Genomic DNA, 13,570 nt, shown 5'->3' on the forward strand with positions numbered 1-13,570 from the left:
TTGGACCATACCCTCTCCTAGAGTTTCTCTTGGGAATATCAGATCTGGGCTCTGGTCTCCACAACAAAATGGGGAGGGGAGGGAAGATCTCTCAGCTCCTGTATAAACACTGGGACTGACAAGACTTTTAAATATTAGTTGATTCAACCCAATGATCAGTTATGTGGTCTCATCCTGTCCGTGGGTCATCTTTTTCCCTCTCTTGTGAGCTTCACCTTTTCAAGGTACCTGTCCCACATTATGTCTCCTCTTGGTGTGAACCACTCTTGGTCCTTGGTTTCAGCTTCCACTTGGTCCAGGAATCATCTGCTGGGTACAGAAGGTTTGATACTGGAATTTCTTCATTGTCCTGCCATTGACTCTCCTCTGCTGTTGGGTTATATATTCCTCTTGGCTCCTGGATTGGTCCTGAAATTCCTCACCACCAATGCCTCTCTCTCTTTTTCCATCTCTGTGGCCTTGTAGAAAGGAAAGGTTAAGGCTAGAGGGCATACAATTTTTGGGACAACCTTACTCTCCTACCTCCTGTCTGGGGGATAAGGCAGCAGAACTGATGAAGCTTCTGTCAGGCCTATAGGCTAAGGCTCCCTGCTCTTTCTGAAATGCCCTACTCAAGGATGAATGTCGAGTCTGAAGCTGGAGTAGAGACTACAGCAGCTCAAGTGAGTTCAATTTAAGTGAGTCCCAGCAGGAGCCATACTTGAAGAGGGTGGGCCCACATTCTGAAAAGGCTCATAGAAAACAAACAGAGCTGGAGGAGAGGCAAAGAAAAGGATGCCTGGAGCTGGGAAAGTAGAAGTAAATACAAGGCAACTGTGCCCATAGAATAGAGCTAGGATTCTGAGAGTGAGGCACTGTGGGCAGATCATACTGAGGAGTGTTGGAACAGATGTTACGTAACTGAGCCTCTTGTAGCCTGGATTAGCCACCTCTTGGTGATGATTCTAAATCTCATCTCTCTTCAGCCTTTCTCGTTGGGGATCAAAGTCCTTTTTCCCCTTCTAGAAACCAAGAGAGTCCACTTACCTGTTTTTGTTTTTGTTTTAATTGCTTTGTCTTATAAATAGTGCTAACTACAAGCATTTGATAGTATGGCTTTGCTTACTGGAAACACAATCCAATTAGAAAGAGGCAAATCTTTGGAGAACAAAGGAAGATCAAAGTAATGGTGAGGTGTTTTTTGTTTGTTTACCATGGTGTCATTTCTTATTTGGGGCTTAGATTTTAAATATAGAATTATAAACCATTTTGTTACAATTTCTCAGAGCAGAGGAAGATTTTTTTATGCTAGGAAAATCATCTAGCCGAAGAGTCAATAGTAGGATTATATGAATGAGGCTTAAACTAGCTTGTTCACAGCTGCCCTCCTACATTGCTCTGAGTGGAAGCCTAGCAGATATACAGGCACCCTATCTAGGAAACAAGTCTGTGTGTACTCTATAATTTTCTTTTCCCTTTCCCCCTGCCATCATGGGGTCCTCTGGGTCCTCTGGAATCATTGTTGGTTATTATGTTGATCAGAGTTCTTCAGTCTTTTGAGGTTGTTTGTCTTATGATATTGTTCTTATATACATTGTTCTTCTGGATTTGCTCACTTTATACAACATCAGTTGATATAAATCTTCCCAAGTTTCTTTGAAAACATCCTTTTCATAATTTCTTTCTTTTTTTTTCATAAAACTGAGAAATGGAGTTTTTATTGAAATCAAGAGAAAACAAAATAGCACACTTGGAAAAAACCAGAAACCTTACCACTAGGAACTCTCTCAATTCAATATACATTCAGTTAAACAATTTCTTTTTTTTTTTTTTTTTTTTTTTTGCGGGGCAATGGGGGTTAAGTGACTTGCCCAGGGTCACACAGATAGTAAGTGTCAAGTGTCTGAGGCCGGATTTGAACTCAGGTACTCCTGAATCCAGGGCCGGTGCTTTATCCACTGCGCCACCTAGCTGCCCCTAAACAATTTCTTAAAGCAAATTTTATGTAATAAAAATTGTTCATTTTCTTTTATGTGATCCTCTCCATTCCTTGTTTTTTTTCAATCTACTTAAAGCAAAATAGTATTACATTACATTTATATTATAAATTTGTTCAGCCATTTCCCAATTCATGACCACCCCTTTAGTTTCTGATTATTTGCCATTACAAAAAGAGCTATTATAAACACCTATGGGTCCTTTCCCTTTTTTGTTTCTTTGGGGTATAGGCCTAGTTGTGCTATTTCTGGGTTAAGAGTATTCACAGTTCAGTAACTTTTGGGAAATGGTTCCAAATGCTTTTCATAATAGCCAGACCAATTCACAGCTTCACCAACAGTGCATTAATGTGCCCATTTTCCTGCAGGGCTTCAAAATTTTGTCATTTTCCTTCTTTGTCAACTTTGCCAATCATATAGGTATAAGGTGAAATTTTAGAGTTGCTTTAATTTGTATTTAATAGTGCTTTGGGGGGAGGGCAGCTAGGTGGATATCCATTGAGTGTGTGTGTGTGTGTTTTATAGGCTGGGAAACATACATGATAAATTGCAATTCTAGGAAGATGGTAATGTGAAAGATTCCAGGGATTAGCTGCCCTGAGAAACAATTAAAGAATGAGGAAGACAAGACCCAGACAGTGTGTGTGGTGAGGTGGGGGAGGGTGGTTGGAAACTAATCACTGGACACAGGGTTCAGGCACCATTGACTTGGGACTGACCACTGACTGGACTGGGGCTATGAGCAAGGAGGAGCAATCACATACCAATGAGTTGAGAGGACTGGTTGTGGTCACTCTCAGGAGAATCCCTGATTTTGGTTCCAGGACAGAAAGTGAGTTGGCATTTGGGCAGTGGGAGAACAGAGGTTTGTGGCAGCAGTCATTCAGAGACTAAGTGGCTCAGGTCTGGAGAGAAGTACTGGAAAGTAGCTTATAAACCAAGGTATAAGGCAAAAGAACAGTGACCACATCTGACCTTGGATCAAAGCACATTGGATAGACCAAAAAGTCAAAGACCCCACAGATAGAGTTCTGAAAACAAGATGAAAAATCTGAAGCCCGAGACATTATCCGTCACATTTAGAGAGCAGAGCCTGACCCTAACAAAAAGTTAGGGCAGCTAGGTGGCACAATGGCTAGAGCACTGGCCCTGGAATCAGGAGGATCTGAATTCAAATCTGGCCTCAGACACTTACTAGCTGGGTGACCTTCACATGCCATTTAACCCTGCTTGCCTTTAAAAAAAATTAACATCCAAAAAATAGGCCATTAAATATGAGTAAATAGAAAAAGAACGTGACCATAGATAGTTACCATGGTGAGCGAAAAGATCAAGGTTCAAAGTTGGATAAAGTCAGACAGCTACTTATAATGCTTCCAAAAAAAAAATTTAAATGATCTCAAGCCCCAAAAGAGTTATTAGAAGAGCTTTAAAAGGACTTTTAAAAAATCAAATGAGAAGTAGAGGAAAAGTTGGGGAAGAATATCAAGACAACTATGAAAAGAAAGTCAACCAATTGGAAAAAGAGATCCAAAAACTTACTGAAGAATATTCCTTAAAAATTAGAATTGACAAGGGGAATCTAATGTTGTCATAAGAAATATCAACAATAATATTAATAGTATTAAACATATAATAATATTAGTGTTCTTAAAGAGTAGTATTATAAAATATATCAATATTATTATATATGTAATACTATTATTTTTAATAATAAAAAATTAACAAAATCAAAAGAATGAGAAATAGAAGAGAACATGAAATATCTCATTGAAAAAAACAACTGGGGCAGCTAGGTGGCACAGTGGATAAAGCACCGGCCCTGGATTCAGAAGGACCTGAGTTCAAATCCGGCTTCAGACACTTGACACTAGCTGTGTGACCCTGGGCAAGTCACTTGACCCTCATTGCCCTGCCAAAAAAAAGAAAAAAAAAAAACAACTGACCTAGAAAACAGATCAAGGAGAGATAATATGGGAAAATAATATTTGAAATTCTTAAGAATGCTACCATTCAGGGCAGCTAGGTGGCACAGTGGATAGAGTACTGGCCCTGGAGTCAGGAGGACCTGAGTTCAAATCTGGCCTCAGACACTTGACATATACTAACTGTGTGACCCTGGGTGAGTCACTTAACCTCAATTGCCCCACCAGAAAAAAAAAAAGAATGCTATCATTTTTAGGGTAGTTAGAAAGAATATACATAGAAGGCTTGAGTTTAAGTTGATTATGATGGGATCATCCTAAAAAATAAAATTGGATAGGGGAAGATAAAATGGAGCAAAATAATTTATACAAAAGAGGCCTAAATGGAAGAAATTTTACAGTGGAGGGGCAGATGGGATGAAGGGTGGGCAGCAGGAGGTAACCTTATTGTGTTAAAACCTTATTGTGTTAAAGAGAGAATATACATTATTTGGATGCAAAAGTCTTCTAAACTTACAGACAAATAGAAGAGTAAGGGGATAGATTAAGAGAGAGACTCTTAGAAGGGTGTGCAGATTAGGGAGGCAGTGGTCAGAAGTAAACTAGACTTATGAGGAGGAATAGCAGAGAGAGAGAGAGAGAGAGAGAGAGAGAGAGAAACAGTATGGAAAATAGAATAGAGAGAAACACACAACTAATAATTACAACTTTGAATGTGAATGGGATGAATTTACTCATAAATCGAAACAGAATGGATAAAAAACCAGAATGTGGCAATATGTTGTTTACAACAAACACATTTTAAAATGTGAGCCACATATAGAATAAAAATAAAGAGCTGGAGTAAAACTTACTATGCTTCAGCTAAAGTTAAAAAAAAAAAGCAGAGGTAGCAATCACAATCTCAAAGTTAACATAAATATAGATTTAATTAAAAGAGACAAGCAGAGAAACTATATGATGTTAAAAGGTACTATAGATAAGAAAGTGTAAGGAATTAATTGTGATTTGAGGTTTTTATGACCCCATCTTTTGTCCAGAATTTTAAAAAACCCCCTGCATGCACACTGGCCCAGGGCTCAGGTGCCACACCTCCTCAATGGCAAAGTGCTCCACCCACTGGTTGTAGCCATTACCATGGCACTGGCTGCTCATGTCATCACCACTCACCAACACCTACATGGGCCTGGCAAAATTATAATGACTAGAAGCCCATTGGGGGCAGTCATGTGACTGTTAGTCAGGGCTGCCAACCAATTAGCTTGGGGTCTGCTGGGAAGGAAAAGGGAAGAGTTTTGTCATTCTTGTGTGGAGCTGGAAAAAGACAGGATGCAGCTGTGTATTCTGCTGAGCCCTGGGCGGTGGTGTGATTCATGTTGTATTGTTTCCTTTCCCCCATTCTTTTTTCCCCCTTTCCCTTAATTCTACTAATCTTGCTTGGTTTTTTTTGTTTGTTTGTTTGATTGTTTGTTTTTGTTTTTTTAGTGAGGCAATTAGGGTTAAGTGACTTGCCCAGGGTCACACAGCTAGTAAGTGTTAAGTATCTGAGGCCGGATTTGAACTCAGGTACTCCTGACTCCAGGGTAAGGTGCTCTATCCGGCGCCACATAGCTTCCCCTTGCTTGTGTTTTTGAAAGAAGCTGTTAATCTCCTTCCTTGCCCCAATATTGTGGCAAGCTGCCTAAACTAATACTCCCCAATTAAAATTTGGCCCCTACAAAAGTAATATCAATACTAAGCATGTATGCATCAAATGCTATATCATCCAAATATATAAAGGAAAAGATAAATGAATTGCTGGAAAGAAATCAAGGAGCTGAATAATCTTAGATATTAGATATATATCTTTTTCTCAGTGGTAGATGGTACCTTTACAAAAATTGACCATATACTAGCGCATAAAAACCTTATGGTCAAATGCAGAAAAATAGAAATATTAAATGCATAATTTTCAGATTATAATGCAATAAAATTACATTTAATAAAGGACCATGGAAATAATGGAAATCATAAATAATTTTATTAAACAGAATGATAATAATGAAACAACATACCAAAATTTATGGGATACAGAAAAAGCAGTAATCAGAGGAAAATTTTTGTCTTTAAATCCTTACATCAATAAAATAGAGAAAGAGCAGATCAATGAATTGGGTATACAATTTTTAAAAACTAGAAAAAGAACAAGTTAAAAATCCCCAATTAAACACTAAACTGGAAATCCTAAAAATTAAAAGTGAGATTAATAAAATTTAATGTAGGAAAACCATTGAATTAATAAATAAAATGAAGAAATGGCTTTATAAAAAACAATAAAATAGACAAACCATTTTTTGTTAACCATATTTGATTACAAACCAGAGAAGAAAACCAAATCAAAAATTAAAAGGATGAATACAACACTAATGAAGATGGAAATTGAATCAATTATTAGGTGTTATTTTGCCCAATGATATGCCAATAAATTTAATAATTTAAGTGAAATGGAAGAATATTTGAATGTAATGGAATATTATTGTGCTATAAGAAATGATGAGCAGGCAGATTTCAGAAAAACCTGGAAAGACTTAAGTGGACTGACGTTGAGTGAAGTGAGCAGAACCAGGAGAACATTGTACACAGTAATAGCAACATTGTATGATGATCAACTGTGATAGACTTGACTCTTCTCAGCAGTGCAATAATTCCAAAGAACTCATGATAGAACATGTTCTCCATATCCAGAAAAAAGAACTGTGGATTCCAAATGCAAATTGAACCATACTGTTTCTGCTTTTGGGCTGGGTTTTTTCTTTTCCTTTTTGAGTTTTTCCCCTTGTGTTCTGATTCTTCTTTCACAATATGACTAATGCAGAAATATGTTTAATGTGATTGTACATATATAACCTATATCAGATTGCTTTCTGTCTTAGGGAGGGGGGTAGGAAGGGAAGGAGGGAGAAAAAATTTGGAACTAAAAATTTTATGAAAACAAATGTTGAAAACTAGCTTTACATGTAACTGGAAATAATATAATACTTTTATGATAAAAAAGAAAAAAAGAAATGGAAGAACACTTATAAAAACATAAACTGCCCAGATTGACAGAAGAAGAAATAGAATATCTAAATAAACTTTTTTTAGAAAAAGAAGTTGAATAGCTCATAAATGAGCTTACTAAGAAAAAAGCATCAGGATCAGATAGATTTATTAGTGAATTTTACCAAAAAATTAAAGATCAACTAATTCCAATATTAAATAAATTATTTGGAATAATAAGTAAAGGAGGAGTCCTCAATTCCTTTTATGAGAAAAATATGGGGCCAATACCTAAACCAAGAAGAGCAAAAACAGAGAAAGAAAATTATAGACCAATTTTACTAATAAATATTGATGCAAAAATCCAAAATAAAATACTAGCTAGGAGACTACAGTAATATATCAAAAAGATCACACATTGTGACCAAGTAGGATTTATATGAGGAATGCATGACTGATTCAATGTAAGTTAAACTATTAACATAATTAATTATATCAAAAAGGAAATTAAAAAAATCATATGATTGTATCCATAGATGAAGAAAAAGTTTATTTTACAAAATGCAACCCTTACCCCTATTAAAAATACCTAAAAGCATAGGTATGAATGATTTTTTCCTTAAAATGGTAAGAAGCATCTACTTAGAACTATCAGGAAGCATTGTCTGTAATGGGGATAAGCTAGAAAAACCTTCCCAATAAGATCAGAAATGAAACAAGTATGCCCATTTTACCAATATTATTTAATATTATACTAGGAATTCTAGCAATAGCAAAAATAGGAAAAAAAGAAACTGAAAAAATCAAAATGAACAATGAGGGAATAAAACTATCTCTCTCTCTCTCTCTCTCTCTCTCCTCTCTCTCTCTCTCTCTCTCTTTACAGATGGCATGATAGTATACTTGGAAAATCCTAGAGATTCAACTGAAAACTTGGTTGAAACAATAATTTTAGCAAAGTAGCAGGATATAAAACAAACCCACACAAATCATCAATATCTCTATCATCAACATAACCCTGCAAGAAGAGATAGCATGATATATTTCATTTAAAATAATTATGGACAATATAAAGTACCTGGTAGTATACCTGCCAAGACAAACCCAGGAGTTTTATGAACATAATTCTAAAATGCTAAAAGTCATTTGTCCTTCTGTTATGGTTTTTCCTGTCAATTTATCTATGTTCAAGGTCTTTGGGATTTCTTCTTCCTGGAATGTTTGGTACTTTTAGTCCCCCTCCCCTCATTTTTCTTATTGCTCACTTCTAACTCCCTCCCTTGACTGTGGTTTCCTTGGAGGCTGGATCTCACAGTGTCTGAGCCTCCTTCCACACTAGGCAATTGACAATTCACTAGCCTATGTCTCTGCCCCAGGTGACTTTTAGGCAGTCAGAACTGACCCCAGCTGGATACTATGGCCTTCCCTCAGGCTTGGGAAGCCACACAGCCCCCTACATGCACAATGTCCTGTCCTGGTGATCTGTCCCACTTGCTCTGTTACTTAGTTCTTTCACCTGGCACTGGAAGTTCAGAGCTTTGTGGTGTTGGTGCTGCTGGGTTGTAGCCCCTAATAGCCTTTTGTTCCTGAAGGGCTATGGTCAAGTTGACTGTTGAGGCCCAAGAAAACTGCCATAACCTTGAGTAGGGGTTCCTATGGCAGCAGAAAGAGGGAGAGGGGGTGGGGGTGTAGGTGTAGGTTTTGATGTAAGCCTATGTCATGTCCTTGGGTGCAGTCTTGTTGCTGGTAACATGGGAGTTAGGAGAGGGGTGCTGAGTGAGCTCAGAATTAGTGAGTGTCAATTCTTGGGTTTCAGCTTTGTTCATTTGTTTTTTCATTTGGCTAGAGATAGCCTGAGTTCTTTCTCTTTTTTTATTTTTGGTGAGGCAATTGGGGTTAAGTGACTTGCCCAGGGTCACACAGCTAGTAAGTGTTAAGTGTCTGAGGTCAGATTTGAACTCAGGTCCTCCTGACTCCAAGGCTAGTGCTCTAACCACTGTGCCACCTAGCTGCCCCTTGTTCTTCTTTTTTTTTTTTTTTTTTTTTTGCGGGGCAATTGGGGTTAAGTGACTTGCCCAGGGTCACACAGCCAGTAAGTGTCAAGGGTCTGAGGCCGGATTTGAACTCAGGTCCTCCTGAATCCAGGGCTGGTGCTCTATCCACTGCGCCATCTAGCTGCCTCCTGTTCGCAGCAACCCTGTGAAGTAGGTGTTGTTGCTGTTTTTGTTACCTTGATTTTACAGATGGAGAAACAGAGGGTAAAACAGATTAAGTGACTTGTCCAGGGCCACATAGCTAGTCAGTATCTAAGGTAGGACATAAACTCAGGTATTCCTGATTCAGAAATCCAGAGATCTACCCACTCTGCCTCATTAATGCCAAATTAATGCATTCTGACTCATTAATGCACTCTGACTCATTAATGCTGTAACGATTGGAATGATGCCACCTGCTGGAGACTTACTGTAGAAGAGTTCTGCCCATGAAGCAAAGGTCTTGGAGGCCAAGACCAGGAGTCTTTTCTTTGGTGTCAGGAAGTGACGTCTGCTTGTGGGAGGAGGAAGGAAGAGACTGGCACTCGGTCTCATGCTCTTTCCTTTGGACTCTGGTGGAGAGCGGAGCTAGAAATGTGCTCTCCCTTTAATAGATAGGAATCTAGGCCTTTCCTTCTCTCTTTACCAAATTCTTATTCTCCTTAATAAACGCTTAAAAGTCTAACTCTTGCTAAAGCTTATAATTTATTGGCGACTACTCATTGGATGTTTTTGGACAGTTTAGCTAGAATTTTAGCCCTTAACAATGCCAAATAACTAAATTCTCCATGGTCCAGAAGTATTTACTTAGGTAATATCAAATTGTATACGTTAAAGTGGTGACTCAGAATCCCTAGTAAACGGAAACACTCTTTAGAAACACATTTTCAAAGGGTATCTTGTGGTCCAGAGCCCCAGCTCTGGACAGAGCTCAAATCAAATTCTTATAGCCCATGTTTAAATCTCTACAAAAAACAACAATAACAAATTGTAAGCACTCAGGCTGCCAATACGAAATACAAAATAAGAAAGCTTTTGTTTTACCCAACATAATATGAAAAAGAGAAAGCATTCTTACTCAAGTTCTATGGTCAATAAAACTCTCCATGCCTTTCCAGTGACCTCCACTTCCTTCAGGGAACTATATAGTCCTACAGACTTATAGTAATGCTCTGTAGTTAAGAACAATTTGGTAGCTAGGTAGTGCAGTGGATAGAGCACTGAACCTGGAGTCAGAAAGACTTGAGTTCAAATCCAGCCTCAGACACCTAAGCAGTGTGACTTTGAGCAAGTCACTTAACATCTGCTTCAGTTTTTTCAACTGTAAAATTGGGATAAGAGACCCTACCATGTAGTATTGTCATGATTTGAGCAAGCTAAGATTTATAAAGTGCTTGGTCCATGGTAGGTGCTATATAAATGTTAGCTATTGCTATTATTATTATTATTATTATTATTATTACTATTATTATTCCCTCTGAAAAAGGAAAGAACCAGGATTTGTTAGAGAGTCATACCACTTCTAAACTTGACACAAATAAGAGACAAGATTTAGTTTGTTTCTCCAAAATGTTGCATTCCTTACTCTTTGCCTCTTCCTATGGTTTCTTCTCAGTCACAGAAATCAGTGTTGTCTAGGAACTCCTTGCCTTGAGTGCAGAATGCCTGGTCTTGGGACTTCTTCCCTTTTCTTCCAGGAACCCCACAGTCATTTTATTTCTGCCATTCAGGCCTACCAGCTATCATTTCTGAAGCTAACAGACTAACCTGGGTATTTTCCCAGCTCCTTCATAGCCTCTGGTTGGCCATTTCTGGGGTCGCATAGTTGACTTCTCTTCTGGACATGTATTATTCTCTTGAGGGACCTTGGGAATGTGTAGACTTACCCTCCAGGAATAAGAGAGGCTGTCTCAATGGCATTTCCTTCTATCTATGTATCTCAGCTATTTTTCTCTCCATCTCTCTAAATCTGTATTTGCTTTCCCTTTAAAGGCTATCTGTGAATGGGCTCAGATGTATAAACAATTATTTCCAAGTGCCATGACTCAATCAATAATGGGTATCAATGGGCCAACAGAACCCAGGGCAAGGCCTTTGTATTCTCATAAAAGAGAAATCATAGAAGTCTCACACAGGTCATCAATGAAGAAGTTTATTTTATACCATTATTTCTTTTTTTATATAAACATTTATTTTTTTTCCTTCCTACTTTCCCTCCACCCCAAAATAAACAATAAAAATAAATGAAAAAGAGAACTGTCTTAACAAATATACACAGTCCATTGATCATACCCAAGCAACTGAACACTTAACAAAGGAGGAGGTTTACTTAGCATTAACAATGCAAACATATACAACAAAGATACAGTGGCACTTATTTTCTCTGGACCCAATCTCCCTCATCTCAATCTGGAAACTGTATGGTCAGTAAATCATGAGATTATGAGACCTGAGTGGTCTCAGAGACCCTCTAAATCTGAGAGACCCCAGTTACATGTGGCTGGGACCTTTAATGCCCCTCCCATCAGGGAAACTGGGGTCAATTAGGTTGGTGAGGGTGAGGGATGGGGCAAAGAAGCTGTGTCTGGGAAGTCAGGGACTCTGCATCAGGAAAATACTAGTCTTACCACACCCCCAAATGACATTTAGTCAACTTCCTTTCTGGGTCAACATGACTAATGGATACACATGAATAACTAATCTTAATCGCTACACTTAAAATCGCTAATACCTTGCAAACTGATCATCCCTTTGGGAAAGCAAGCCTGAAAAAATAAATAACAAAGGAATTCTACTACTGATCCTCAGTCCTGTTATGGCCACACCAAGATCCATAGTTTATGCCTAATACTAATAACCTAGACCCCTTTTCTAAGTACTAGCAAATGAAAACACCCAAAAGGAAATGTAATTACTGTTAGTAATTACTAAGGGGGGATAAGTACACTCCCCAAAAAGGGAAAAAAAAATCATAGACAGAACCATTACAACCTCACAAAGTCAGAAGGGCTATAGTGCCACCAAATCACATATTGCTCAGAGAGCATCACAATGCAGTTGAGGTCAGTTTAATATAGCATCAGGCTGACAGCAACCAGGAACAAAAAAGACCCGAAAGACTACTGTGATGTAAGAGAGCTGCCAAAAATAATACTTACTAGCAGAAGCTAAGGGTTAAAAAAAAAATCTCCTTAATTGCAACTGGTCCCTGGATCTGCAATATTGAAACAGCATAAGTGAATCCAATTTGCCTTTATCCACCTTTTTGTGAAGTTAAGTTTCAAAGTCACCTGAGTTTGGAGAAGTCAAAAGATTACTCCCACCCCCTCCTCCAAGTCACCCAACTCAAAGAATGTCACAAAGCTATCTCCCTTTACCTTTTCTCCTCGGTGACTCCTGATTGTCTCCCAGTCCCCTCCAGTCATCCTTCACCCTCATTTCATTGTCTCTAGATCTCCTCCTCCAATAAGAAACCAGGTGTCATAAATCTGATGGAGGAGGCAAAAAGGGGTTAACAGATAAACTGAGGCTTGAGTCCTTATCAATAATACCTAAAAGGGTTAGCAGAGAAACTAAGGTTTGTGTTCTTACAGTAACCAAGAGGGTTTGTCCCTATCAACCCTCACCATCCACAGAGACTGTAACTAGGGACCATTAACCATTAGTAGCCATTCATATTCTTAGATGACAGGACACCTAGAAACCAGATCTTAAATAAAGAGATATCATACAGGGCAGCTAGAAGGTGCAATGGATAGAGCACCAGCCCTGGAGTCAGGAGGACCTGAGTTCAAATCCGACCTCAGACACTTGACACTTACCAGCTGTGTGACCCTGGGCAAGTCACTTAACCCCAATTGCCTCACAAAAAAAAAAAAAAAAAAAAAAAAAAAGGAGAGAGATATCATAACTACAGGGACCCTCTGGGTTTGTTTGTAGGAACGTGTGCAGAAAGGACCAAATCTGTTCTTGGGTTCATCTTATGATGTGTAAACCCCAAAAACACACCTCCAAGGAAAAGGTACCTGACTTGGAGGACATCTTAGAACCTCAGGAAGAGCAATTTAGAATAAGACCTCCCATGAACCTCCCACAAGAAGGAGATTAAGATAATGAGGAGATAATCAATTTTCTCTTACTATAAATAGAACCATTTTCCTCTCCCTATTTGAAATATCCATCTCCATGATGCTCTCCCTGTGGTCAGCGGTCTTTCAATAAAACTTGAGAAACTAAGTCACTGAGTCTTGTAACTCTTTGGGACACTTCATGATCAATTTGATCAATTAAATCCATTCCCACTTCAACCCTTTCATTCTTTTTTTTTTTTTAAAGTAAGGCAATTGGGGTTAAGTGACTTGCCCAGGGTCACACAGCTAGTAAGTGTTAAGTGTCTGAGGCCGGATGTGAACTCAGGTACTCCTGACTCCAGGGCCGGTGCTCTATCCACTGCGCCACCTAGCTGCCCCTAACCCTTTCATTCTGGTGTTTTTTTCCATTCCCTGTAGGATTCTTGGCTATTGAGAGCCCTAGAACCGGTTTGTTTTATAGCCACATGCACTGCTAATAAATCACTTGTCTGAGTGATATTCAGTTTCATTATTTAAGTATGAGTTTG

Source organism: Dromiciops gliroides, chromosome 4 (assembly GCF_019393635.1).
Source record: "Dromiciops gliroides isolate mDroGli1 chromosome 4, mDroGli1.pri, whole genome shotgun sequence".
In the NCBI taxonomy this organism is placed as follows: domain Eukaryota; kingdom Metazoa; phylum Chordata; class Mammalia; order Microbiotheria; family Microbiotheriidae; genus Dromiciops; species Dromiciops gliroides.